This window comes from Schistocerca gregaria, chromosome 1, assembly GCF_023897955.1.
Source record: "Schistocerca gregaria isolate iqSchGreg1 chromosome 1, iqSchGreg1.2, whole genome shotgun sequence".
Classification (NCBI taxonomy): domain Eukaryota; kingdom Metazoa; phylum Arthropoda; class Insecta; order Orthoptera; family Acrididae; genus Schistocerca; species Schistocerca gregaria.
This window is the reverse complement of record NC_064920.1, coordinates 285,115,131-285,142,914: the sequence shown is the minus strand read 5'-3', so window position 1 is coordinate 285,142,914 and position 27,784 is coordinate 285,115,131. Positions and strand designations below refer to the sequence as shown.

Sequence of the window (27,784 nt, the reverse complement as noted above, 5' to 3'; positions counted from 1 at the left end):
AAGGAACTAAGAAAGTTATGTAGCATGGCTCTATATTGCCTTTTGTCTGTATAACTTTCGTGTGACATATTACTCTACCTGCAAAGCCTATTGGCTGCTGGTTACTTGTTAAAAGTAAAAGCAAATGATTTCATTACATTACAACAATGATTGTATATTGGCCTTTCTTAACGTGAAAGTTGTATTTTGTAGCGTGCTTTGCGGTGGTTATAGTACTACCGTTGTTGTTCACCACCGTTAAAAATATTCCATTGCAGTACATCATTCTTGGTGATAGCAAATTTTATAGTGTTTTGAAGGAATGATTTCCATAGCTTGCTTGAAGGAGCAGCGATAGTAACATATATCTTAACACGAGAAACACTACCGAAGCTACAAATGAACGTTGTCGAAGTAGCAGAAAGAGAGCTAGGCACTCCTTAACTCGTAGCGTTATTCCGTGAACGGAACACTACTAGGGTAAAATTCGTCTCTCAACGTTTCCAGCAATCTTGAGGTCATTTTGACATCATAGGCAATGTCGCTAGTCCCACCGCAATATCGAGAATCGATGCAGCAGCATAGTTTTTATATTGGCTTCCAGTCTTACATCGGGCATGGGTATGTGTGTTGTTCAAATGGTTCAAATGGCTCTAAGCACTATGCGACTCAACTTCTGAAGATTATCAGTCACCTAGAACTTAGAACTAATTAAACCTTACTAACCTAAGGACACCACACACATCCATGCTCGAGGCAGGATTCGAACCTGCGACCGTAGCGACCGCTCGGTTCCAGACTGTAGCGCCCAGAACCGCACGGCTGTGTGTTGTTCTTAGCATAAGTTAGTTTCAGTAATGTGTAAGAGTAAGGACCGATGCACTCAGCAGTATGGTCCCATAAGAATTCACACACATTCTACATTGGCATATGTAACTGTTTTGCGTTACAACTTGCAGTATGCCGTTTCAAGGCAACGGTGCATTGAAAAGAAATCACGAACAAGCCACCCTTACCATTAACTGTCGGTTAATGACGGGTCAGTGATATACCACTTTAAGACATACTCTGATAACAGAGACTGCGACAAATATTACATGAGTAGGCTCAGCTAGTCGAGTCAGACGGCTGGGTGCCCTCTGTAATAATATAAAAAAGAGTGGAGTATTCAACGATGAAAAAAAGAAAACGTAATGGACAATGTGGTGGCTTATGGAATCGAGGGATGTAGGTTTGCATCTCTTTACATGATAAATTTTTCGTCTTCTGGGCGTTTTTTATGAATGTAATACATGTATGTTCTGCAATAGTCGATGTTATTTAAGATTTTCGTGTGACTAGAGAACTGAAGCTGCTTTACCTTCTTCTTCCTCTGGATTGATTTTCGGTTCATTGCTTCTTGGTTTGCTTCTTCTGGTTTGACATTCTTTTTGCTTTCTCTTGCTGTCTGAGCAGCGTTGCTACTCCCGTAGCAAGGCAGGCCATCTCGTTATCTCTTGCCAGTGTATCTGGTTTCCCAGATTCCTGATGAGAGGATTCGTGGATCTTCTCGTGTCGGCATACAAGAGGGAACAATGCTTGATGTGTTCCTTCAGCATCGGCACGTCCGTTAACCGATGTAGTTCGGCCATGCTGAAATAACGCGGAAGATGTAGTGCCAGTCACCTGTTCTGAATATTCTGGAGACTGCTGATGTGAGTCTCAGCGACACTCCCCCACACCACAGCGGCGTATTTCCAGCACGGGTCTGATAAGTTCCAGATACAGCGTCTTTCAGCAGTGTAGAAACAGTGTGGTCGTGGGTTAAGGAAGGGGTGAAGGAGGCGCATTTTGCCACATGCCTTACCCCGTATTTCGGTGATGCGCGTCTTCCATGTAAGGCCCCTATCCAGTGTGACACCCAGGTAGCAGTCGGTGTTCGACTATGGAATGGGGCCACCCATGATGCGGACTGGTGGCAGAGGTTCAGGTATATGTTTCTTCGTGAAGGTCATAGCCTGGGGCCGGCCGGAGTGGGCGAGCGGTTCTAGGCGCTACAGTCTGGAACCGCGCGACCCCTACGGTCGCAGGTTCCAATCCTGCCTCTGGCATGGATGTGTGTTATGTCCTTAGGGTAGTTAGGTTTAAGTAGTTCTAAGTTCTAGGCGACTGATGACCTTAGAAGATAATTCCCATAGTCCTCAGAGCCAAAATCGGTTCCCTGAATGATAGACAATAGTTACACTCAGTGAGTTGTGCACTCTGTAGTAGAAAGTACTTGCAACTGCAAAACCCTGTTTCAAAAACGTGTGGTGGACAGTGGCACAGAAAAGTCCTCAGAGCCAAAATCGGTTCCCTGAATGATAGACAATAGTTACACTCAGTGAGTTGTGCACTCTGTAGTAGAAAGTACTTGCAACTGCAAAACCCTGTTTCAAAAACGTGTGGTGGACAGTGGCACAGAAATAACTGTTTCAAATTACCAGACATATATTAGAGGAAAAAGTCGCTGGACAACCGCACTTGAATATAACGAGGGATGACCATAACGGGACACACACAAAAAAAAAATCCTCTACATGGGAACAAATTTGTTCACGTTGCAAACCACGACGAATTACCACTAGAATTGTACAGCCGTATTAAAACCTCTAATATGTAACTTGTCAGCATCTTACATGGTACTATATATTTGAAGTACAACATCTGACTTGTACTGGAATATACATAATATATGTACGAGTGCAGGTAGCAGAGGCATGTTTGGCGACATGTGGAAGATTGGGGCCGTCTGTGAGTCGTGTACGGATAGCGAAATGGTGAGGGGACCGCTCGCGATAAGCGGGAAAGAGTCCAGATCTGGCACCAATTTTCATTGTCGGCATTTCATTCAACAGCTGATGATTGTTCCTCATTCGCAATTGCTAATTCATTTAATGCGTCAAGCATAGTAATCCTAGTGGTCGGTAAAGGACTAAAGATAAAACATGTCTGTAAGACCGAACGTAATACACGAATTGAATTTACCTGAAAGCACAAGCCTCACTAGAAGCATTAGCAATTACTAGCTCGATACGAGGGTGCTCATTTACTCACATCTACCGACATCCTACCCCGCAAAACTCAACTCGAACCGGTATCCTACCTAGCAAAAATCAACGTCACATAAATGAGTTCATGTTCCAGAGGAACAAGTTTGCTCATGAAGGAGTGGTATGGCTTCATTCAGCTAGCCAATAGAATGGGACTGAGAAAAATGGGGAAGACTTCGGATCTGAAGCGTTCTGAGTTATCCAGCACCTATAGCGTGTTTCACAATTCATGTTATACACTTAAAGAAGTCGTACGGGGACTTAGTAGACCAAGTGTCACATAAGGTGCATTTCCACGTTACAAGGAAAGCGACGTGTACGGATTTCACTAATATTTACTGTTCTACATGACGGCAACAAATTCGGTGTACAGCGTATATCTGTGCAGTAAGTTCGCGCCATCCCTGTCCAACAAGCGTTGTGTATGGTTAATCTTTTCTACGCAGCCAAGATCGGTACAACTTTATCTTCCTCCAACTGGACATGGGTCTCGTAAACAAGACCAATAGCACATCTTCCAAAAACTCCGCGTGCACCTGTTGCAGGAATATCAAACAGTTGTTAACCGTTAAGTGGAAGGAAGGACGCACGGTCCAATCATACAACGATCGCAGATCCATACCCAGACATTGAGTCCGAAGGTGTGCTACAATCTTCCTACTCGTGCCTCTGGGGCTATCTTTATTCCAAATGTGACTATTTAGAGCGTACAAATCACTTTCAGTGCTGAAATTCGCTTCGTCAGTTAGCAAAATGCGCATTGGGCTCTGAGAAAAATCCACACGACGGTGTAAAAACCAAATACATAATTGACACGTGCCGCAAAACCCTACGAGAACACTGCGTGTGTGTGCCTTCTGAGAGCGATACTGGAGTAGATGCTGTTCATGCAAGACACGACAGACGACAAGCGAAACGCATGTATGTCACATGCAATGGCCCGAGTACTCGTCGATGCTTTCTCTTCAATGTGATGAAGCGCTTCCTCTTCCAATACGAAAGTGCGCCGCAATTTTGGAGCACAACTGTTTGTTCTATCGCTCGTGAGCTTCGCACCTTCCCGCAGCCGTTATTCTTCTGTGGAAAACATCGGTTGAGATGGAGTCACAGGATCTGAAAATTTCACGTGGTACCGACGATCCATAACGGCAACCTTCACCGTGAATTAACAACATATCCGTGGACTCCACGAACGCGTATTCAGACATCCTGTTATTGCAGTACTAGTCACCGTAACGTCAACTGACGCCAGGTAGTACGAAAAAAAATGGCTCTAAACACTATGGGACTTAACGTCTGAGGTCATCAGTCTCCTAGACTTAGAACTGCTTAAACCTAACTAACCTAACAACATCACACACATCCATTCCCGAGGCAGGATTCGAACCTGCGAGAGAAGCGGCAGCACGGTTCCGGACTGAAGCGCCCAGAACGGCTCGGTCACAGAGTCCGGCTGGGAAGTACGAAAACGAGAACATGGAAGGAGAGGACATCACTTGACATCGCCTCATTGTGCCATTCATGAATGTAGGCAGCCAACTATAACAGACGCATTGTGTAAGAAACATCTACGGTGCGACTAAGTAGCTCTTGTTTTCGTTTTAACATGGAAACGAATTGGTGTAGCAGAAACTAACGATTACTGCTGAGCAGTTGTTCGTCCTAACGGCATCCCATACGAGGTAACCAGCTGCACCTTTACCTGTGGTTATACGTACATTGGGTACTTTCGTTTTCCACGGCTCTGTTTAAAAAGAACAGCTCGATGTAGACGTATCGTCGACCCTCACACGTGTGTCTTCATGCCTCAGAGCTGCTTCACTACAAATCATGACTTGTAGCTGTGATCTTGGAGTAAAACAGTCTATGACTGGCTAGAACTGCGAATTAATAAATTATACAGAAATATAAAGTGAAAGGTAAATGTTGAAAGTCTCTTCGGGTTTGCTTCCGGATCCTGAACTCAACTTGACTCGATATTATGGCGATCCAACTGTTCGCCATCTTCAGGATAATACTACTTCTGCTGATGAGTCCCGCTGAGAACTGACGCCAGGTTGCAAATTGACGTCCTATATAGGCCACCGTTAAGTATACGGCGCATGCGCCGCCCATCATGGTTTCTGCCTCCCAAAACAGGGAGGTGGTGGCGCCCTTAGTGAAACACAACTCGCAACGATATACCGCAATCAAAGCCGCACCGAAGAACGTTTTGATGCGAGATAATACAGGATTGCACGTTTTGCTTAGAGGAAACCCATTGTATCTGTTGATTAAATTTTCAGCCAACCTAATTTCAATCGTCTCTTTATAGGCACTGTTCCAAAATCCGGAAATGTTGGCAACCACAATAGTTTTCTCAAATTTCATTAATTCAATAACAAGGGTTCTGTTCTGAAGTCTGTAATTGATGTGGACGATAGAGAATTAAGCTGAATAATGTTTATTGAAGAAGGGACATCCTACGATGTTCTCTTGAAATACAGGCGGTATTTATAGCTTTGGATATGTTTGTAACTTTTATTAATGTAATGATCAGGAAGTTTGACTCCGGTAATTCTCCTCTAAATCTTGATTTGTAGTGTACTAACACTGAGTCGGTCCGTAGTCGATGGCAGAGAGTCTCGATATCGGACCGCGATGTATCGCTACGATGTGGCGTTCGTGCAGAGCCGAGGCATAACGGGCGAAAGCGTGGAAAGGTGGAGACAGTGGTGGACGGGCTAGTGTATGTGTTGGTTTACAGCCGAGCGGATTGCATTGTTTCGTCGAAGCTCAGTGGTGGTCTGGTACCAAAGCATACTTTAAAGCTTGTTGGACACAGCAATGGAAGCAGAGCAGTGTTGTGACGTGTTATTAAGCCGTCGTGTAGGGGCTTAAATGGATATACGAAGCTCTACGTTAAGGAAGTTGCTCGTAGCTCCCGTTGCAGCGAATCGAGTTGGCTGTTGTAACCGTTCTGGGCGGCGGCTCTTGGTGGCCCCTATAAAGTGGAATGCAAACAGTGCTACGCGTCTCTAGTTGTTATTTTGGGAAGGCGTTGTGAGCTGATGGAAAGTTGTTCTTTGTGGTTGAACTAAATTCCTCTTTGCTTCGGCGTGATATAAGCGAGCATCTTCAAATCTGTAAAACTTTCTTCACTTTGAAATTAAAAAAAACTTTCCGTTTGCGGTCACGGTGATTTATTTACTTAGGTTGACAACGCAAGAATATTTGTTCACCAAATGCCTCCCATGGCATCTGAAGATGGCTTTTGAATGCCGAAACCGGTTATAATGCTTTCATAAAAATGTCTACTATAAACCATGTTAACGTTTATTAAACATCTGGAGGCTGTGGATCCCCACAAATACAAAACCGTGTAGAAAAGTGAATGAGTAAAAAAAAAAAAACTTACTTTGCTCATTTTCCGTGCTGTAATTGTAATGTGTTTTCCCCGGGTGCTAATAGTAATGATCTTCCTTATCCTTACGTTAATTTTATTATGTAAATGTGCTGGCTGGTTTTATAAAAAAAAGGTTTAGTTTCATACGAATGTAAAGTGACTTTTAAAGCATTTATGTGATTTCCATTTTATTCATCTTAAGCGGGTCGTGTTTATCGATATGGATTCTTACTTAAAAATATAAAATTTGCAATCATTGGACCGCTAGATTGTCACAGCAACCGTTCCCTAATTCTTTGCTGTTGGAAGGTTAGTCCTACAGTGTGCGTTGCCTTTCAAGTAAAGTAACTGTAGAGTAATTGTGCCGCGTCATTAACTGACACTGAATAGATTTTGCTTAACGTTGAATTATAAAAGTTTCTTATTTATGAAAATGCATTTTCAATTATAGTTATTGGTATCGTGTTGCAATCTCGAGTTCGGGGTGAGTTCTTGGCTTGTGAAATCATTATGTTTATTGTTACATGTTCGCTCTTGTCTTGTTTTAGGAGCTTCCTGTACCAACCTGTATTCAGATTTGGATGTAGAGGACAGTAATAAAGTGTAGTGAAATTAAAATTAAAACAGCTGAGTTATATTCCCATGCACGCCAGAGTTAGAAGGTAATTTTTGCTTTATTTTGTGTTCATGATTAATTTTGAGCTGTGTTTAATTAATTTAATCCTAACTTTCTATACATGAAGATTAATTTGAAAGTAGTTTCATATTTTCATGTTCTATTTTGTTAATGAACGAAAATGATAGTTCAGTACCGCAGACATTCAATCATTATTTACGAAATGTAATGTTGTCTGCTAGTCCAATATCTCATACTGGACAGCACCTATAGCTGATGGACAATGTTCTATGGTTTTAGATAGAATTTATGTGGCTGTTGCTTCCAAACTGTTCGTTTATGCCTTTGTCTATCATGAGATTTTCTGTATTATACGTAACAGACAAATACATATTAGTTCGACACTAAAGGGAAATCTGAAAACAAAATGTTAACCAGCTGAAGGTGTAGGAAGATCTGAAAACAAAACGTTAACCATCTGAAGGTGTAGAGGTGGAGAACAGTACCATTAGCAGGCAAGTGTTACAAAATTTGCTTTACGTCATCGGCACATAACTTCCAAGTACATGTTTTGGGTAGGACTGCTCGTAGTGAGGAAGCAAGGTTGATAAGGCATCGGTTGACGAACTCAGTGTGGAAGCTATTTTACAATTCGAAGGAAGTAAATTCCAGTGGCTGGAATGTATTGTTGAATGTTCCCCCTTCACCGTATGAAATTCAGTAGGTTCAGTCATCTACAGCAAAAGCCAACGAGCCACATCAGTCATATATTCTTACGTTTGATGGTATATACAAGAAGTAATTGATCCATAGCTTTATCCCAACAGCGGAACACCGGAGAACAGATACCAGAACGCATAGTGCACGGAACGCTTCACAAGACATGTAAGATTACTTGTCTCGTTATCGATGCACCGCAGTCCTGATTTATATCACATGGTGAGAGCAAATCTTTTAATTTGTCGGCCTGCCGAGGTGGCCGAGCGATTCTAGACGCTCCATTCTGGAACCGCGTGACCGCTACGGTCGCAGGTTCCAATCCTGCCTCGGGCATGTGTGTATGTGATGTCCTTAGGTTAGTTAGGTTTAAGTAGTTCTGAGTTCTAGGGGACTGATGACCTCAGAAGTTAAGTCGCATAGGGCTCACAGTCATTTGATTTTTTTTTAATATGTCGGAAGTTTGGAAGACTTTTCCACCTTCCGTGCACCCACAAAAGCGATACCACTGGGGTTGGGGAAGGGGGAAATGGAAAGGGAGCAACAGTTATTACGTGTGTTGTTGTATATCACGGTACGATCGCGTGAAATATGACTCCTCGTGTCGATAAGGAAGATTTTTAGATGTCTTTATGTCCTTTGAGACAGGGTTGCTCTGGTTGAATATTTTTCATAAAATGCATAGTTAGCGGATAAGTAGCATAAGTTTCTTGTCCATTTGCCTTGAGCAGATGAATAGGAGATAGCTGCTCTGCTGTACAGGATGCTCGTATCGTTACACTGCACGAAATAACTAACAAAAAATAGCTTCATTCTGATATAAAAACAGAACAGTAACCATAAGAATGGCAGATTGCCTGATAATGCGTACCTTTGTTCATCGGTGCAACCAAATCTGCTGCTAATCCTCAATACCTTGTTGATCCAACACACATATTTTAACAGGCTGGACATGAAATGCCACCTACACGGTAGCTGAAACGCTCCTTCCTATGTTTGTCTCACTCCTCGACCGTAGCTTCCCAGAAGTTAAACAGTGGCCGACGAGACATATTGCAAAATTTATTAGCATTAATGGGTTTATGTGAGTAGCTAGCGCAGGCAATCTCTTTTGGCTGATTAGTGCCTTCTGTAGTAAGGTGTTCCCGAGGTCTTAAGTATCAACTCACCACCGAAATGTTGACCGCAGTCAGATTGGAGACTCCTGTACCGATTCCATAGTTTTTTAATTGCGCTCAGTAGCATGAGAGGCATCCGACATCCGGTCATGATATCAGCGAAGAACATGACATTTGGAAAAATGAAACCGCAGGACATTTTCTTAATCCACAAATTTTTATTGTGCCCACTACCGGTTTCCGAACAAATGAATTTTTATCGTCTGGTGTGTTACCGATCGCGATTCACGGGGGCCGTTTGTTATGGAATTTTTGTTCCTTCTCTTACTCTTTTGATGTGGAATCTTCGGTTCCATGACAACACTGGGGAGAGGATGATATCAGATGATTAAGTGATTTTATTGTTTCCACTAAAAGAAGGAACTGTAAGTGTTCCCGATAGTGTATATAACAAAAGATTGCAGTTTTATTTTTTCCTTATGAATATCTTATTTGGTATCGAGAGTAAGACAGCGGATGGTAGAGTACCAGAATTAATGGTACTGCTTTCAGCCGTGTGTTTAGCTCTCTATATTAAAGTGTGACCTCCGTTATGGCAGTGTGGAAAACCCTGATGACAGCAGAGTCCATCACAGAAACCGTCGCATTTGAATACAGAGAGTAAAACAAACTACTGAAGGTGATACCATTAATCATCATTTATTGTTTTGTTCTCGTGATAACAGCAGAAAGTTTGAATGACGTCAGCTTGGTGAGTGGCGGGCTGCTACTTGCTCAGATAACTCTCCTACTTACTGAAGATGTGAGTACGGTCTAAGCCTTGACACATCATGACGGGTTAATTAGTGCGCAGTAACTGTATTGTGCCTTCCACTATTGGAGCCATAGTGCTCTCTTCTTAACTTCATTGTGGCTTTAAGTGGCAATTTCCTGTGATCAAAAGAATGTCGAGAAATGGTTTCCGATTACTAAAATAAACCGCGCAAATCATTAGCGTAAAGCAAAGGTGTTTGAACAGTTAATACTGATTAGCGACGTGACTGAGATTATCTGACGTGTGCTCTCTAAAGAACTTTTCCCGACGACACAGCTAATTTTACTACTTTTCATCCAGCAATAAAATACAATTCATCGCTGTTTATAATGCAACCAAAAAAACTACTATGGATGTGGCAAGATGTGTGGTCTCACTGAGTAAATGATCTTCAGCCCTCTTAAGGGTATCTGGGATGCCACTGTTTTTTTCTGTGCACTCCATTTGTGCTTATCTCTCCAATTATAGAACATCGTTTTAAAGCTAATGTACTATAATACAGCACTTGCTGTAAAAATGTACTGTTTAAAGAAATATGTGTATTAAATACAACGTTAAGAAAATTCCCTGCGGGTTTTCATCGATTTATTAAAATACTTCAAGGAGTATTATGGTAATGTTTAAAACTGGAATGTTCTTTTAGCTCAAAGGAATTGGACTGGAATATGAATTTCTACTCATGTTTTACCCTACCAATCGAAGTGTGCATATCCTCTTGCTATGTGAAACTTTGTTTACTAATTCACGTACTGTCGCATTGCTTCAAGGAGAAATTGTATTACTATTATTATTTTTTCTCAAGGTGGAAAGATCTTTGAGTTCACTGTCCTGTTTTTCAGGATATGATCGACGCTCGTTCGGAAATCGATACAACGTTAACCAAATTCCCTGTGGGTTTCCATCGAATTATTATAATACTTCGATATTGTAACTTAAATTATCTGCTGTTTGTGCTCTCGATGTAGCTGCCGGATAGCACTGCGTTAACAGTATCGTATTCAAAATGTCGTGTGACTACAGCGTGGTACAAGTCTTTCGGCATGCCTCCACTCCGACGGTATACATGTCAATCTGGGATATTTGTTATACCTAAATGCGGCGTCTTATTTCTGTTGTAGACCTTAGCACCGTGGAAAATCTAATGCTCTTACTGAGACTGTAATCTGAGACCAATGTCAAACACTTCACAATTCTTAACTTCCGTTTTCTATTTTAATGTTTTCTAGCTATTAAGAAAACCTGAGTTCAAAATTAATTATGAGCAAACATCAATGATTCGACACGTTGATGACATTGCTCTTCTTACTGAAACTGAAGAAGAAATGCAGAAATTGATGCGTGGAGTGAACAGCCCAATGAACACACTCGATTTAAAATAATTGGGAGAAAGAGAAATGTAATGAGGAGTAGGAGAATGAGTGTAGCAATAACCCTCACATTAAGTTTGGGAAGTACGGAGGGAAGCAATTCATTACTTCGAAAGTAAAATAACACGTTACCGACGAAACATGAAAGCCATAAACCAAAGACTAGGACAGGAAAAGACTACGCTAATGCCGTGTAGAAATCTACTGGAATCAAAAATCTGCCTTAATTTGAGGAAGAAATCTGTGCGAACTCACGTATGTTGCACAGCACATTAATGTGCGGAAGTGGCTCTTGAACTGCGGAGACGATGGAGAGGAATCAAGGCGCTGGAGATTATTATTATAAAGGATGTTAAAAATTAGGTGGACTTATGAAGAACGAAGAAAATCGGAGAAGAAAGGAATACGTGGATAACACTGCCAATGAAAAAGACCAGGAGGAGAGGACATGTATCAGAGATACTTCAGACGGAGATGCTTTAGCTAACTGTAATAACTGAGGTAAAAACTGAAGATATAGGCAAAGATTGCGATATATCTAACAGATAGTTGGGCTCTTCTCTGACATGATGAACAATTCGTGGCGGATCGTATGAAACCAGTCATACGACTAATAAAAAACAAAGAAACACTTATACAGCAGAATGATTCATTCTTGAAAACTGAGAAATATGCAAGCTCAAAGTTTTTCTTTTTCTATAGCATTATTATGCTTGAAAAGAGCAAATAAACTGCATCTAGAAGTTGTCTTTTTGTCATTTATGATTAAGGATACGTATCGATTCGAGAGATAATACCAAACTGCGGCTGTACAAGTGGCAGCGTGAAACAGAATGAAGTGAGGCAAGACTAGACTGAGAATAATGTTTATTCTTAAGCGCTGAAATAGCCAAGTCGTCAGCGAGTCAAGCTGAAACAGTGTGAAGGGAACACGTACATACATAAAAAATACCGGCATATGAAGATTCTGGAACTACAGGTACCCGTCATTTCCATAAGAGTGAAGGGGAACTCGTGGTCCGGACGTTGATCTTTCTTAACGCCGCCAATGGCGTCTATCATCGATGCGAGAAGTGGCACCTACGAGTAAGCTGACACTCCTGAACCACAATTAGGCACTATGACGGTGCTAATCAATCAGGTAAAAAGTCTAAACAAAGAAGGAGAGAGTATGGGGTAGCGCAGACTCGGAAAAAACACTAACATGTATACCGGCCACGGTGGTCTAGCGGTTCTAGGCTCTCTGTCCGGAACCGCGCGACTGCTACGGTCGCAGGTTCGAATCCTGCTTCGGGCATGGATGTGTGTGATGTCTGTAGGTTAGTTAGGTTTAAGTAGTTCTAAGTTCTAGGGGACTGATGACCTCAGATGTCAAGTTCCATAGTGCTCAGAGCCATTTGAACCATTTGAACTAACATGTATACATATCTCGTTGACACTTAGGTTCGTATTCAGTAGCATTGCTTTTGCAGTCTCTGAGAAATATCAAAACAATGACTGAGAGAGAGAGAGAGAGAGAGAGAGAGAGAGAGAGAGAGAGAGAGAGAGAGAGAGAATATTCACTGCAGTCTAGCTATTAATTAGGTGCGTTGTGCTCTGCCTGATGGTTTCTGAGCATTCGTCAGCTATATTGGCAGCACCGGAAGGCTTAAATCACTTGAGCTACGCTGAAGCGCGACCACCTGTTCATGAGAGACGATTAGGCAGACGTCGTTGGAACGCTTCAAAGCAAAATTGCAGTTCTCTGGAGTGGAACTGTTATCCCGGAGAGGGGTGGCACTCCATGTGAGACAAAGGGCGCAGCCAACAAGTAGCTTTTAAGGGTTGCGATTATTGATCATAGCTCGAGCAGTGAACGTGGAGATGGCGAACTCAGTAACGAGACAAGTGTGCAACCACGTGCAAACTGCAGGGCTTCTAGTGATTGAAAGATATTGGTACCAGGTTTTTCTACAAATATTTCGGAGACTAGTCAGCCCATGTGGCTGGTAGTAATATATTCTTCTCATTAAACGTCGCAGAACCCTGGGAGAGTAGGAGCTACATCGTTTAGCCACGTTTGAAAGCTACATGACTACGCCGCCACACAGCGCATACGAAAATGCTTTCCATTCTATATTAGTGTCTAACTTCGTTATTAATAATTACCACCTGCTGTAATCGAACGTCCACAGGGTGGTTGTAGCAATGTTGACGATCAAATTAGGAATGTTAACAGCTACAATAAATGCCAAGGACGTTATACAACAGAATCGAAACACGGTAAAATTATTAGATGTTTCTATTATTGTTGTTGTGTTCTTCGCTCTGACGACTGGTTTGACATAGCTCCACGATAGTCTATTCTGTACAGGCCTCTTCAGCTCTGCCTAACTACAAAAATAGAAATCCATTTGCACCTGCTCACTGTTAGCGAATCTAGGTCTGCTTCCAAAATTTTTATCTCCTCTCCCCCATACTTCGTTCCGATAAAAATTACTATTCTTTGATGCCTCAGGACGTGCAATCATTCCATCTCTTCCTTCACTGAAGGCGTGATATGAATTTCGTTGCTCTCTACTTCTACATAGTACCCCTTTATCAGTTATCCGACCTATAGATTTTATCGTCGGCATTCTTTTCTTGCACCAGATTTCAAAAGCTTAAGTTTTCTTGTTTGAAGCGTTTGTTCTCTGTTTCATTTCCACATAAAGCTACATTACACACAAATGCATTCAGACAAGACATCATTACATGTAAGTTGATATTGGAGGTTATATAATGTATCTGTTTCAGAAATGCTCTTGACTGTCTGTATACAGTATTATATCCTCTTTCCTTCGAGCATCGGTAGTTATATTGCTCCCCAGGTAACAAAACGCGTCTACTAATTTTAATGCCACATTTTATTTCTAACCGCCTCAGTGCCACTTGAGTTTTATACGATTACACTCCAGTACCTATGTTATCCTTTTATAGTCCTCTTTTCAAAACATCATGTAATAATTCTTCTGGCAGTACAATCATTTCCCTCCCTAATTTCTCCATGGCATCCGTAACTACTTGTTCATTGTGCAGAGTGGGCATAGACTCAATCCTTTCTCGACCACTGCTTCCATTTCGTTTCTTCGAGTTTTATAACTGCAAAAGCTATGCAGAACTTTTAGCACCTTTTTTATCACTGCTAATTACTGACTTTCAGTTAATGCTCTCAAGCTTCGCGTTTCCTCACCCTGTCTTCTAATTTAAGTCGAGTCCTAGGAACAATATTGCCTCACGTGTACCTTCGTTTCTCTGGTAACCATCCGAATGTTTGTCGAATTCTGCTTCAGACAGTTGCCCTATTCTCATGTAAACAACTTGCACCAGTATTTTGCAACAACGACGAAACTGTAACTGGCTTTACATAAGCATATACCTTTAACAATATAATATCTGCACTTGGGACGTTGTGCAACTCTTGCACTTGGGATGGCATGTACACTACCGGTCAAAAGTTATCAGTCACTCGATATAAAAGCTGTATACTTTATTTCAATGTATTAAGATATCGTAGAAACGAGACAGACCTAGAAAATAAATTGAATTAACTCTTTACCATTAACTACAACGCAATGTCATTTAGATTTTAGCTGCCTGAAAGTTACCAACCTTATGCTCAGAACAGCTGCAGAAACTCAAGGAATTCTGGAGACCAGATTTTGTAGTGCTGATACTACAGTTCAACACTTGTGCAACTATTCTATATGTCTTAACATCAGATTATCTCGGTTTCCTGTCCTCCCTGTCAAGCCGTAAGGTAAGATGTCAAAGGGATTTAAGTTATGTGTCTTCGTGGCCATATCATATTCGGCAGTTCCTAATGTTGTTGACGTACTCTCTTTGCACAACTTAGAAGCAGGTTTGGGGTTACTGCCCTGATGAAGAATAAACATAAAGCCAATAAATAGCTTGCCAGATGGAAATAAATTGTTTACCGGTGTCCCATGAACTCCTTCCTTTTTTAACGTTCCATTAATTCTGCCTAGATCACCGACCATATTACCACAAAACATTCCCTCATACCTCCTCCATGGACGAACTAACAGTCAGCGATTGCTTCCAAATAATTCAAACTTAAGTTCATAAGACTTCGGACCACAACTCCAATTTTTTATATTAGTATGCCTGTCGTATTCTATTCATCGTATCTTGATTGCATAAACAATTTTGTCCGTGATGTACCTCTATAACCCTGGTCACGAAGACTGCGCTGCACTCTTGAGAGAGAGGTTGGAGCTGCTCTTTACTTCCTCGGACATTTCACGTGTAGTATGCGTCTTCTGATGGCATATCAACTGATCTTCCCTGAATTGCCAATGAAATTCTTGTGGAAATGTGACCGCATTGTCGATGTGTAAAATTCTCTGACGTTTTGGTCACTGATGCAGATGGCCTTCCTTTGAGACACGGGCAGTGCGGTCACACACTCAGAAGAGTTTCACTGACTGTGACAACGGCGGATGAAACTTACACTTACATTTCCTGTGTGACGCTACTGTGGGTGGTCCAGACCGATATAGTTGGCTGGCACCATTTTCCTTGAAGCGCTATAATGTATTCACCACTGTACTCTGGCTATGGCCACTTTTGACGCTTTTGTCCTACTGCAATACCCGTCTTGATGCAGAGCTACAATTACAGCACGTTTGTCAATTGCAGTGAAACTGATCGGGTGTACAAACTCATTGCTAGACGCGCACAGTGTGCTGCAGAGTAATGCGAACTGGTTGCTACACAGATGGTTGAATGAATGAACCGTTTTTAAAGAGAACCGTCTTAGGTAAAGGCCCTTCACTATTATGGATACTCTTCAGAGTCCGTCTCTACAAGCAACTAATCAAATACACGTTTGTAATTGCTATATTATCAGAACAGGGATGTAATAGAATGTTCAAAACAAAATTCATAATTTAGCCAAAAACCTATGTTTGTGATAGGTGATCGAAGACTTTCGACCAATAGTGTACGTACCATCTCAAAAGATCTTAATGGCATACCACAACAAGTGTAACTATTGTAATGTAATGAGTCCATGTATTAATAAAATCAAATAGAATTTTCTCTCATACATTACAAACATTGTATTGAACAACATGGAGAAAAAAAAACAGTTGCAATACAGACATAGCTTCGTATTCACTTGTCTCGTGACGTGAGCGTCTTTGCGCATTATCACACTGACAGCCGTTCAGGTATCGCGAATGGTTCAGCTGAGGACGTGCAACATATGCTGTGGCGAGTTTTTAACTAACTAGATACATTCGCTTTCAGTCTATTTCATTTACTTAGTTGAGAGATATATTTAATGTATATAGCATATAATTAACTTCAGTGTTTACCTTGAGATCTGAAAATAGGCTATACTGGCCATCGAAAGTAAATAATGGCATAATGTCGTGCAGTTACGCTTGAAAAAGAGAGAACCCATAAAAATAATAACGAGAAAAAGAGAAATAAGAGAAATAAGTAACGCACTCGCAGTCAATAAAGCTGTTATCGCGGTAGCAGATAAGAGCTACACTATATTTATTATTAATAATGATATATTTAATATAATCTTCCCTCAGAGAAAATTTAATTGCAAGAATGGTAAAAAGCCCAGCTACATGATTTGAAGTAACATAAATAAAACAATGTAAAAAGTAAAGAACAAATTAGAAATTATGAATAAACGCATTCCTACGCATTGAACCGAAGTTATGAATGACAAGGCGAACCAGCCTATATGCCTAAAACACAATATCATAGACCATGCAAAGAACTTAATTTAATACACCATCCAAAAGATGGTTTTGAATTAACAAATTTAGAGGAAGACATTCAGGTCTCAGGAAACGCATGTCTAAATTCTTTGGATATAGTGATCTTGTTCACAGCTATCTCCGTAAGCGAAACTACTGAGACTGTGGAGAATAGAAAGTTTTTCTGGTCTAGTTTATATAAGTTTTTCCTTGAAGTTAGTCAGTCTTTTATCTCCTTATTTATCCTAAAAAAACGTCTGTAGGGAAAAACATGGACTAATTGACATGTTACAATTAGTTATATCTTGTAATTATTTTGAATTTAAAAGTAATATATTTCATCAAAAAATCAGTTTTAACAATGCGATAATTAGCTGATAATTTCCTAAATAATATCAAACAAATATTTTTAAATATAACCCAAACATTGTAGAGACAGGAATACACTTTTCAATACCACGGTTCTATACTGTAAGCAATTTATATTGATTTATTATGAGTAATGTAAAGATTATTTTCTTTAATATGTAATGTCTTTGATCTACTTTAAAGGAATGTAGAGGTTTTGTGACATGTTTACTCCTTGCCAGTCAAGTTCTTTGTATTATTTGGAGGAGAGTACCATTTAATCATGTTTATTTGTGTTGCCTTCTTAATATGCTCAAATGATAAGATTTTTTAAAAAATATGTTTGTTGGGAACTAGATTGTAAATGTTTCATACACAGGGACTTTGCATTAAATAAATAAAAATCCAATGTAGTTCCCCTCTGCAGCGAAGCGAGTTAGCGCGCTAGGAAAAGGTGGATGTGGCGCTCGTCTGGGCGCCAAACGAGAGAGCAGCACAGTAGGCAGTCGACAGCAAGTAACTGACGAGCAAACAGCGCAGGTGCCGAGTGAGGCTTGTAGTATTACAAGTGGAATGGAATGGCATCGGATTTAATGTGCGGCTGTAAAATGGTGCTCTAGATTTGGGAAAAGCTTTAAAATCATTATTAACAACGCCAAGAAGGGGTATATAAAGCGTATTATTGCTAGTGGAAAGACCACCTAGGCGCCACATACCAAGTCGATTGCGTAACCACTCTGTCACACTCACGAAAGGCCAGAAATATATTAATGTGTGAACTAGTAATGTTGTGTTTGGTTCTGTGCATCCTAATGCTCAAAAATGTGTTTGAACAAAGTGTCCATCCTATGCACTTTTCCAAGTAGGATCCTCTCCGTTAAGTAGTGAAATCCGAGAATGTCCTTTGCATAAAAGGCATTAATAACTCTATGGTTCATTTTTTTAGATGTGTGGCAAAGTTTTATGCCAGTACACTTTATGTGCTGGGCAAGAATTACTTGTTTCTCATACATATAACAAACACTGTCCATGTTTGAATGTTTTGAAACTTAACTAGGAAATGAATTTAAAAATCAGTTTAATAAAGAGTATTACTTGGAAAAGAGAGTACTAATGTTTACTGATTTAAAATTATTTTCAAAACTTACTTGTTTCACAAGTGGTTCTATATACATTTTTTCTAGAAGTTGTTTGAAGTAAAATTTTACTGGAAATTGTATCTGTTTTGTAGAGGTTATTGTGTGGATAAAGAGCGTTCAAATAGTACAAACTTAATTATCTCAGACTGAAAGAGTAATCCAATCCTACCTCAATGATACATAAATTTAAAAGGGTATACAATTTTGTTGTTACAATGAAAGGGCTAGTTTGTGGGATCACATTTCTTTTCCATCATAACAAAAAGAATAAATCAGCTTAGTAGGTTTTTAGCTAATGATTCTTGAAGTAATCACTGAGAAACAAAGATAGAAGGTTTGTATACTGTGTGACCTATTCGCTTCTGCATAGTGAATGTGTGCGTCAATTGTACTTGACTGTTATTGTATGCTATCTGATCTTGTGTGGCTAGTTAAAGACGAAAGTAACGATTAAGGTTAACAAGAGAAGGAACATTTGCAAATCTACTTAACTACTAAAGTGACAACTGCCGAAATAGATGCCAAAATGAAAAACCTACCAGGATTAAAGTTTAACGATGACAACATATCTGAATACCTACAGAGGTATTACTTCCTAACACAGCGCTCGTGGTAATAGTAACACGCTGTTTGCGGATGCTCTGTCATGTAGAGTGTGTCTCGTTTGTCACTGTGTTATTCTCCACGTGCCGTGCTGTGTATGCGGATGGAACGGACGCTGCTTGATGTGTGAACGTTGCTGACATTCCCAAAATTCCATGAATCCCTCTTAGTATCCACTGGAATAAACTAAGGCAAGTGATCGAACTTGCCATTTCATAACAATTACCACGATAATTATACCATATGATTAAGTTTCCAGACACCGCAATATAATGCGGAACCGACACTAAATATCACGAGATACAGACCAGCCAGTATAAAACAAGGAGGGATAAAGTGTGGTTAGAGAAGCAGCAACGGCAGTCTCGGTCGGTCAGGAGAAGTCAGTGACTTAGAACGTGATTTATCCATGCAATGTCACCCGAGTAACAAAACCATGAGCAACGTGGCAGCCCTTCTAATGCTGCCCAAGTCCACTGTTGCTAATCTGTTGTGAATTGGAGATGCCAAGGAACAATCACAGCTAAACCAAGGCCTGGTACACCCCTTGCACTGACGGTCAGGCATAGTGGAGCATGCGGTCGGTGACTGTAAGAAATCGTATGAAAACTGCGGAAGGAATCACTACTCAGTGCCAAAGTCTTAACAGCTTCTACAGCAAGCATAATGACTGTACGTAGGGACTTAAAAAGAATGAGATACATAGGTCGGGCAGCTACACAGTTCTCTAGTCTGTGCTGAGCGACCCTTTAAGTGGTGAACAGGCCGATGCCACTGGACAGGAGATGGCTGGAACCGAGTCATATGAAGCGATGAACAACACTATACTCTATGGTAATCCAGCAGGAAGGATTTCGGTTTGACGAATGCTACGGGGACGTTACGTTCTATCATCTGTAGTGCCAACAGTGAAGTGCGGAGGGGGTGATGTTACCATATGGAGCGCTATTCGTTATTATGGTGTGGTCCCCTTACTGATCTTAAGAAAAACGCTAAATGCGGAAGGATATGTGCACATTTTTCTGTGTACTGTTCGAAGACGATCATTCTTGATATCTGCAGTACTGCACTCCGTCATAAACCAGCATCACTGTCATGGCGGTGCACTCTGCGCGTTCCTAGGCTGACACGTCGTGTGGCTGTTTCAGACCGATTACATGGGACAACTAGCGCGTTGCAACCAGCCTGTCGCTGGCGTATGTCTGGTGGCCTGATCGGTCCATCAATGATCATGGAAATCGGTTCTTGCGCCAGGAATCCCGACCCCAACGTAATGGAAGACATTTGGATGACTTACGTCACCTTCGCTCCTCACCCCCGCGTTCAGCGTCACAACTTTCTCTGAGTTCTCTATAGCTGGCATAAACGTCTTGACAGTTTCATCAACTGTATAGGTATTTGCGTCAGCAACTCATCTTATCTACGCAGAAACACATTTCAGACCGCAAAGAAAGGACACCATTTTCATGAAGCAACTAATGTGAACCAAGCTTTGGGTGCGAGCGGGCGCTGATTAAATCAGTCCCCGCTTGACGCCAATTTCTGTATGTGCTTTGTGTAAGAATTATCTTAAATTTTTCTAATTTCGGCTACTGAGCAGTAATGGGCTGTCGTCCACAGTTACTCAGGCATCTCATTAAAAGATCCCCAGAAGGAGTTATAAAGGTGAAGGACGAACATACCCTATGCTACTATACATTAACAGGTAACGAGATACCTTTGATCAAGTAGTGTCCCTCATCATTTACTTTGTAATATATCACATTCACGTTTTTCTTTTTTATCACGAATTTGGAATATTTCTTGCAATTGTGCTTTTTACTTCTCAGCCGAATTTCTACCGATTCTTTTATTACGGAATCTCAGTAGGTTGAGTCAATCAGAGGAGCTTCACTGCGCCAATGTTGATCTTAAGCCCTTCCGTAAATCTGTGTTCCGCTATATCCGTTCAAATTATTACTTCGCATGTGCAGTCTTAATAGGCTGATTCGAGGAGAGGACTTAATTTACTCGAAGCTGATCTTGTATCATTTCGTAAGGAAGTGTTCCACTATCGCTGATTTCGAAAACATCAATAACTATGTGCCATCTATGTTCAGTGTTGTGCTCGGCATCGATGCAAATTGTTCCCCACACGTAATTTTCTCCTCATTCAGATGGCACACATAAACATCAGCCAGTCGTCCCACGAAGAATAACACTGTTGAATACTATTATAAAATAGAAAAATTTCGCTCCCACGCAATCATCTCCTAACGAAGAAGACGGAGTTAATGTTAGGAAGCTAAAATTTTAACTCGGATCTGACTTGGTCTGAATTCCGACAAGATATTACACAAATGTTGATACACGTCTTGCTGCAAACTGACCCATTTCCTGATTAAAGGAAGGATTGTCTGTACGATCAAACACGACACAGCTACAGATATGTTGCCCTCTCAGGCGCTAGTCGCATGGGGCCGTTTAGTTGTTGTGTGGATATCCTGGACCAATAGATTCTCTATTCACATGAACGTTGTGGGATCCGGAGCAACAGGAGCAGCAGCATAGCCCAATGTTAAACTACAGTTCTATTGGCCAGAATTCTGCTCCTGTCGAACTACATGTGTCAGAAATCCACTGCAAAACCTCCCGTAGTTACCTGTGTACTTAGCACAGTTGTGCTGAAATTCTATTCACTTGCTTTTCAATCAAGTACTACACTTCGTGCTAGTTCCTTGGGTGCAATACTGCTGGTGCTGCAATTTTAACGTCTAGCCGTGTATTTCTGAGCTGCTGGGCATGTGTTTGCATCCATTTCCGTAAATAACCTAGTTTTATAGTTAGACTGTTTATAGAAATCGTGGAAACGACGACAAAATAGTAGTAGTAAAACAGCTGCGTATTAGCGTGGTAACCCCCATTAGCCGGATGAAGTCAGCTAGTGTGATGGCGCAGCAATGCAACTGCCAGCCCATTAGGCGGAGAGGTCCCAGTGCAGGCGACGCAGCGGGCGCGCCAGCAAATCAACGCTCGTGTGGGACCAGATGTAATGCGACGGGCGGGACAGCGGCTGCAGCACGGTACAAGACGGCGCGGGACGGGCTGTCGCCCTGGGCAGACCGTGACACGGCTTATCGCCGGCGCGCCGCCGCATCTGACTTGCTAATGGCGCTGATTGGGGTCGCGCGCAGGTCGCCACTACCGACACCGACGCCGACGCCCACCGAGGCGCCTCCAAAGTGCCAATTCTCCACCGCCCTCCCACTCTCCAGTACCCAGTCACAAGACGTGACATTGGCGTCTCCGATAATTTATACTGTACTGTGACGAGCAGTGTCAATTTCAATAACTGGAAGACCTAGTGATAGCGCACATGAATATAGGACGCAGTTTACGACGCTACTTTCTAATCAGCTGTTAGATGAAGTGGTTCGTCCTATTATGCTTATGCAGTACGCTGACGAGTCGAAAGGTTTTGACCACCGTCCATGTCGAGAATGAATACCACCTGGTAAAGTCACAGTAGTGTGTCGCGGTACGGGAAGACACACCCGGAAAAGAAATAAACGTAGCACACTGAAGGATTATTGTTGGAGGTCCGCCAGTTGTGCAAAAACACCGATTTTACCAGTACCCAAACATGTTTCGGCACAACTGTGCCATCATCAGTGGGTTCACGTTTTTATTTATTCTGCAATGTGAACATTTTTGTTTAATGATTTTAAACTTATGTGTATTTTTAGTTCAAACAACAGGTCGTTTCTTTTTGTAAATACCTTTACATTTGGTGTCCAAGAATTTTCTGGATCATTTGTGTCTTAATTACTACAAGTAGCTTGTCACCTGCAACCAAACGATGTTGATGAGGAAATGGTTTGCTGGGAGTTATTCTACCTTCTAGCATGTAATTCAGTTTTTTGGCCATTTTTGGCTCCTATGTTCGTTTTTACTTACGTTTTCGTTTGGCGAGTACTCCCATTCTGTGCTTAGTGCTGAGGTGTTGTGATGCATACGTAACTATAACAAGTATTTTTCACAAACAAAGTAGTAAAAAACTTTTCACTTCAGCAGAACACAGTGTGACTGTGGTTTGTTATATGTCCCAGCCCAGCCAGCGTTCATTTGTCTACCAGAGAATTCTATTGTTTGAACTAAAAATGCACATACTTTTATAATCATTTAAACAAAATGGTAACATTGCACAATAAATAAAAACGAGAACCCATTGATGATGGCACACTGGTGCCGAAACATGTTTGGGTACTGAGAAAAACGGTGTTTTCCATAACTGGCGAAACTCACATCCAACAATTTTAACTGCAAACACGGCCAATACTAGGAATTGCAAATCAAAATGATGGCCTGAAGGATTATGTTAACTTCCACCGGGTGCAATAAGTGCGAGCTTCGTTAGTTATTTATTTGCTACGCTCATTGGCGATTCGATATCGCTCTATAGAGCAGTCTGAGCGCCCTCTGTTTCGATTCTGTAGGCTGTAACTGAGCTGGACTAAAGAGGTGAACGCTGTGCAACATTCATTGTAGCCTGCCCGCAAGCGAATACTTACTACTTTTGAACTACTACAGTTAGTTGAACAGCGTTGCATTGTGGCCGTGCCAGAAAATGCTCAGACTTATCGACGGGTTGCTACTCAATTTGGGTAAAAGGTATGGGTGGTGAAACATTCCCACACCCACACACCAGGTTCTTGACTTACAGTGCAGATGCCCCTCAGGGACGAAACATTGCGAGTGAAGCAATGGCCAATCAAACATATTCACGGAAGAAATCTACGTACATGCTGCATCTGATGTCACCAACGACAATGGATGTGTTTGATTTTCTTAGGTTAGTGAGGTTTACGTAGTTCTAAGTTCTAGGTGACTGATGACCTCAGGAGTTAAATCGCATAGTGCTCAGAGCCATTTGAACCATTCTGAACCAACGAAAAGTGGGAACTGTCTGCTTTTAGTAGAACGAAGATCACGTGTGCCTCTAGCCAGGTTAACACTGACACTATGACACTACCCAGCGTGGCTACTTTGGAATCGTGGAAGAGTCCATTGGAGAGTCGCCCTCTATTGTCTTAAGTGGTAAGTTCAATCAAGATGGAAGCGATGAACGTACACGTGTGCGGCATGAATCTGGTAAATGGTCTATAATGGAGTGCTTTAGTCAGCTACACACAGATCGCACCTCAGTCTTCATGGTGTGGTGTGAGCACTATCAGTTACAACTCTCGGTCATATTAGGTGTTTCTGCAGGATAAAGTAAACATTGCCTGCTATGTTGCACAGGTTGTAATCACCATGCTGATGCAGCTTTTGCGACAGGATGATGAAGGGCTTTTCAACAGGGCGATAAATGCCGATAAACTGACGCTGCGACCCGTCGCGTTGTGCATGGTGCAGAACAACTGCTCTGGAAAATAGATCACTAGATCTCCCGCCAATTGAACAGTTACGGGAAACGGTGAAGTGCGAAACAGGAAGAACCATTGTCGAATTGCAACAAAAGGTGCAAGGTGCTTCGGATAACCTATGGCATGATGCCCTTTGTCATCTTCACGATCGTTTTTGCATACGAGAATACATGCCTGCTTTGTTGCCACAGAGGGGAGTTCTGTGTATTGACGCGACTCCTTAAGCACCCTTTAGTGTGACAATTTGGTTTGAGTATGTTATAACATAGCCCTACAACAATAAATTGCCAGTCACTTGTCAGTAGAGAGGTCTTGTCCCTTTTGCCAATGTAGAAGCGCAGCAAAGACAAATAGCGGCCACAAAAGCAAATGGGACACCAGCAAGTCTGAGAACAGTGACAGAGTTACGGCCTGCTGCCTCGGGAAAACGTTTTTCGGAAAAGGTGAAACACTTTCTAGAAAATCTATGGCAAATAATTGAAGGGTAGTGAAATTAAGAATGAGCGATGAAGTACAGGACGTAAGTATAAGCCTCGTCGCCGAACGTGGAGACTGGTTTTCTCTGTAAAACCGTGTGGATGACGAACAATAGAAGATGTGACGACAAAGAATAATGCTGGTGCAAACGTAAGTGTTTCGGTACACCCTGTTCAGATCTCATTGACGGTCACGAGACTGCATAGCCTAACGACATTCTGCAGAAATGTGACCGTTTCACCTGGTCGGATGAATAACGTTCTTTGGTACACCAGCTCGATGGTGGAGTCCGAATACGCCTCCATCAAGATAAACATCTCCTCGAATCATGCAACGTGTCACTGGTGCTCACCAAAGAGGGCCGCATCTTGCTACAATAGATATTCACTTGGCCTTCCATGAGACCAGATGCATTAGTGGCTACTGGAACGTTATTGCAACCACTTGCATCTCCTCAAACCTCATTCCTTGCCCGACGGTGATCTGTATTTTAGCTAGGTGACTGGCAGTGTTAGATGTCAAGTTGTTAATGGGTATGAAAGTGGAATTAAGTTCTTGTCATGGCCACCGAATTCCCTTGATAGCAACCAAACACTTCTGAGAATCTATCGCGGTGCCAGTTCCGCAGCCACGTACCACCAATCGATAAATTCCGGAAATTATGCAGAATGTCTTCTGTATTGCGTTTCAGATGTAGACGCTATTAAGCGGGCGTTCGTAATATTTTCGCATATACATGTATGTAACATCGTTGACTCGAGGACAGTAATCTCTTAAGAGAAACCAATGTGCACTTGTAGCATTAACAGTAAACACATACTTGATGGGGCACAACAGCCAAATAGATATTTAAGAACTCTGATATGACTGCAGAGAAGTCCATTTTTACGGAAGCGGAACACTGATGAGCACTAGCATGTAAGAGCATGAATGTTGAGTGCGTCTATGGCTGCACTTGCAGGTCACCTACAGTTGTACACTGTGTGGACTACGACCCACCTATGAGTTTCCAAAAGAAGGGCGTCTACTTGAACGGAAGTATTTCTGCAGCGACACAAAATAAATCCACTAAGGCATAAAGAACAGTCAAATGGTAACCGAACACCAACCGTAACCAACAGTCCGCGCAACATGTAACCCTAGTGCTGTAACATTCCCGCACAGTCCCTGCTGTGATTTGGGAACGACCTAGTACCACACCTCCATTGTTGGTGCTGGTCTGACATGTTCGTCCACCTGTCACTGTATCGTGCGTCTAGCGCCTACGAATCGACTGCCATTTAGACAGCTATTGCCGTATTCCTCGCTTGCTCTCTACACGGTCTACGGCGATGACGTGGAAGGGTGTGGGTCCACAATCCGACGAAAGCTACACTGCAGTGATTTGGCTGGGAAACACTGGAATAGCTTAGCTCGGATGTTTCGCCGTGTGATTTTCAAACATTGGCGATGTCAAGTAAGACATATGTGGACGTCGGTTTCAGTCGGACGAGTTAGTGCAAGAGCGAATGCGGTTGTGAATCAGTCAGGGGAAGACCGCATTCTACAAAACAGCAGCTGATTGTCTCGTTTTACTTGAGGTCAAATGTCTTAACGCGTGTGATGATTACTTCTGAATGGAACCATTCCACGGTCCCGTTGTGGCGGGTCTTCGGTTTTCATTTGACTGCCCCTAACACTTTAAAGTTAAACAACAAGAACACTGGCGATGGCTGCAAATTCCCTACGGACTGTCTGCAAAAGGCCATATATTTTCTAAAACCAGCATCCCAGTAGGCCACGTTACACCAATGTACACTACTGACCCTTAAAAGTGCTACACCAAGAAGAAATGCAGATGGTAAACGGGTATTCATTGAACAAATGTATTATACTACAACTGACATGTAATTACATTTTCACGAAATTTGGGTGCATAGATCCTGAAAAATCAGCACTCAGAACAACCACCTCTGGCCGTAATAACGGCGTTGATAAGCCTGGGCATTACGTCAAACAGAGCTTGGATGACGTGTACAGGTACAGCTGCCCATCCAGCTTCAACACGATACCACAGTCCATCAAAAGTAGTGACTGGCTTATTGTGACGAGGCAATTGCTCGGCCATCATTGACCAGACGTTTTCAGTTGGTGAGAGTTTTGGAGAATGTGGTGGCCAAGTCGGCAGTCGAACATTTTCTGTATCCAGAAAGGCCCGTACAGGACCTGCAACATGCGGTCATGCATTATCCTGCTGAAATGTAGGGTTTCGCAAGGATCGAATGAAGGGTAGAGCCAGGGGTCGCAACGCATTTGCAATGTAACGTCCACTGTTCAAAGTGCTGTCAGTGCGAACAAAACTTGACTGACACGTGTAACCAATGGTGTAACCAATAGCACCCCATACCTTCAAGCCGGGTGATACGCCAGTATGGCGATGACGAATGCACGCTTCCAATGTGCGTACACCGCGATGACGCCAAACACGGATACGACTATCATGATACTGTAAACAGAACCTGGATTCATCCGAAAAAATGACGTTTTGCCATTCGTGCACCCAGGTTCGTCGTTGAGTACACTGTCGCAGGCACTGCTGTCTGTGATGCAGCGTCAAGGGTAACCGCAATCAAGGTCTCCGAGCTGCTGGTCCATGCTGCTGCAAACGTCGTTGAACTCTTCGTGAAGATGGTTGTTGTCTTTGAAACGTCCCCATCTGTTGACTCAAGGATCGAGACGTGGCTGCAAGATACGTTATAGCCATGCAGATAAGATGCCTGTCATCTCGACTGCAAGTAATACGAGGCCGTTGGATCCAGCACGGTGTTCCGTTATACACTCCTGAACCCACCGATTCCATATTCTGCTTACAGTCATTGGATCACTACCGATGCGAGCAGCAATGTCGCGATACGATAAACAGCAATCGCGATAGGCTACAATCCGACCTTTATCAATGTCGGAAACGTGATGGTACGCATTTCTCCTCCTTACACGACGCATC

General features: G+C 42.1%; 1 protein-coding gene across 1 annotated transcript in view; it reads right to left on the bottom strand.

The window, feature by feature from the left end:
• The window catches only part of LOC126342597 (uncharacterized), a 746,980-nt gene that overhangs the window by 366,436 nt on the left and 352,760 nt on the right, over window positions 1–27,784 (bottom strand). The gene's annotated exons all lie outside the window — the stretch shown is intronic.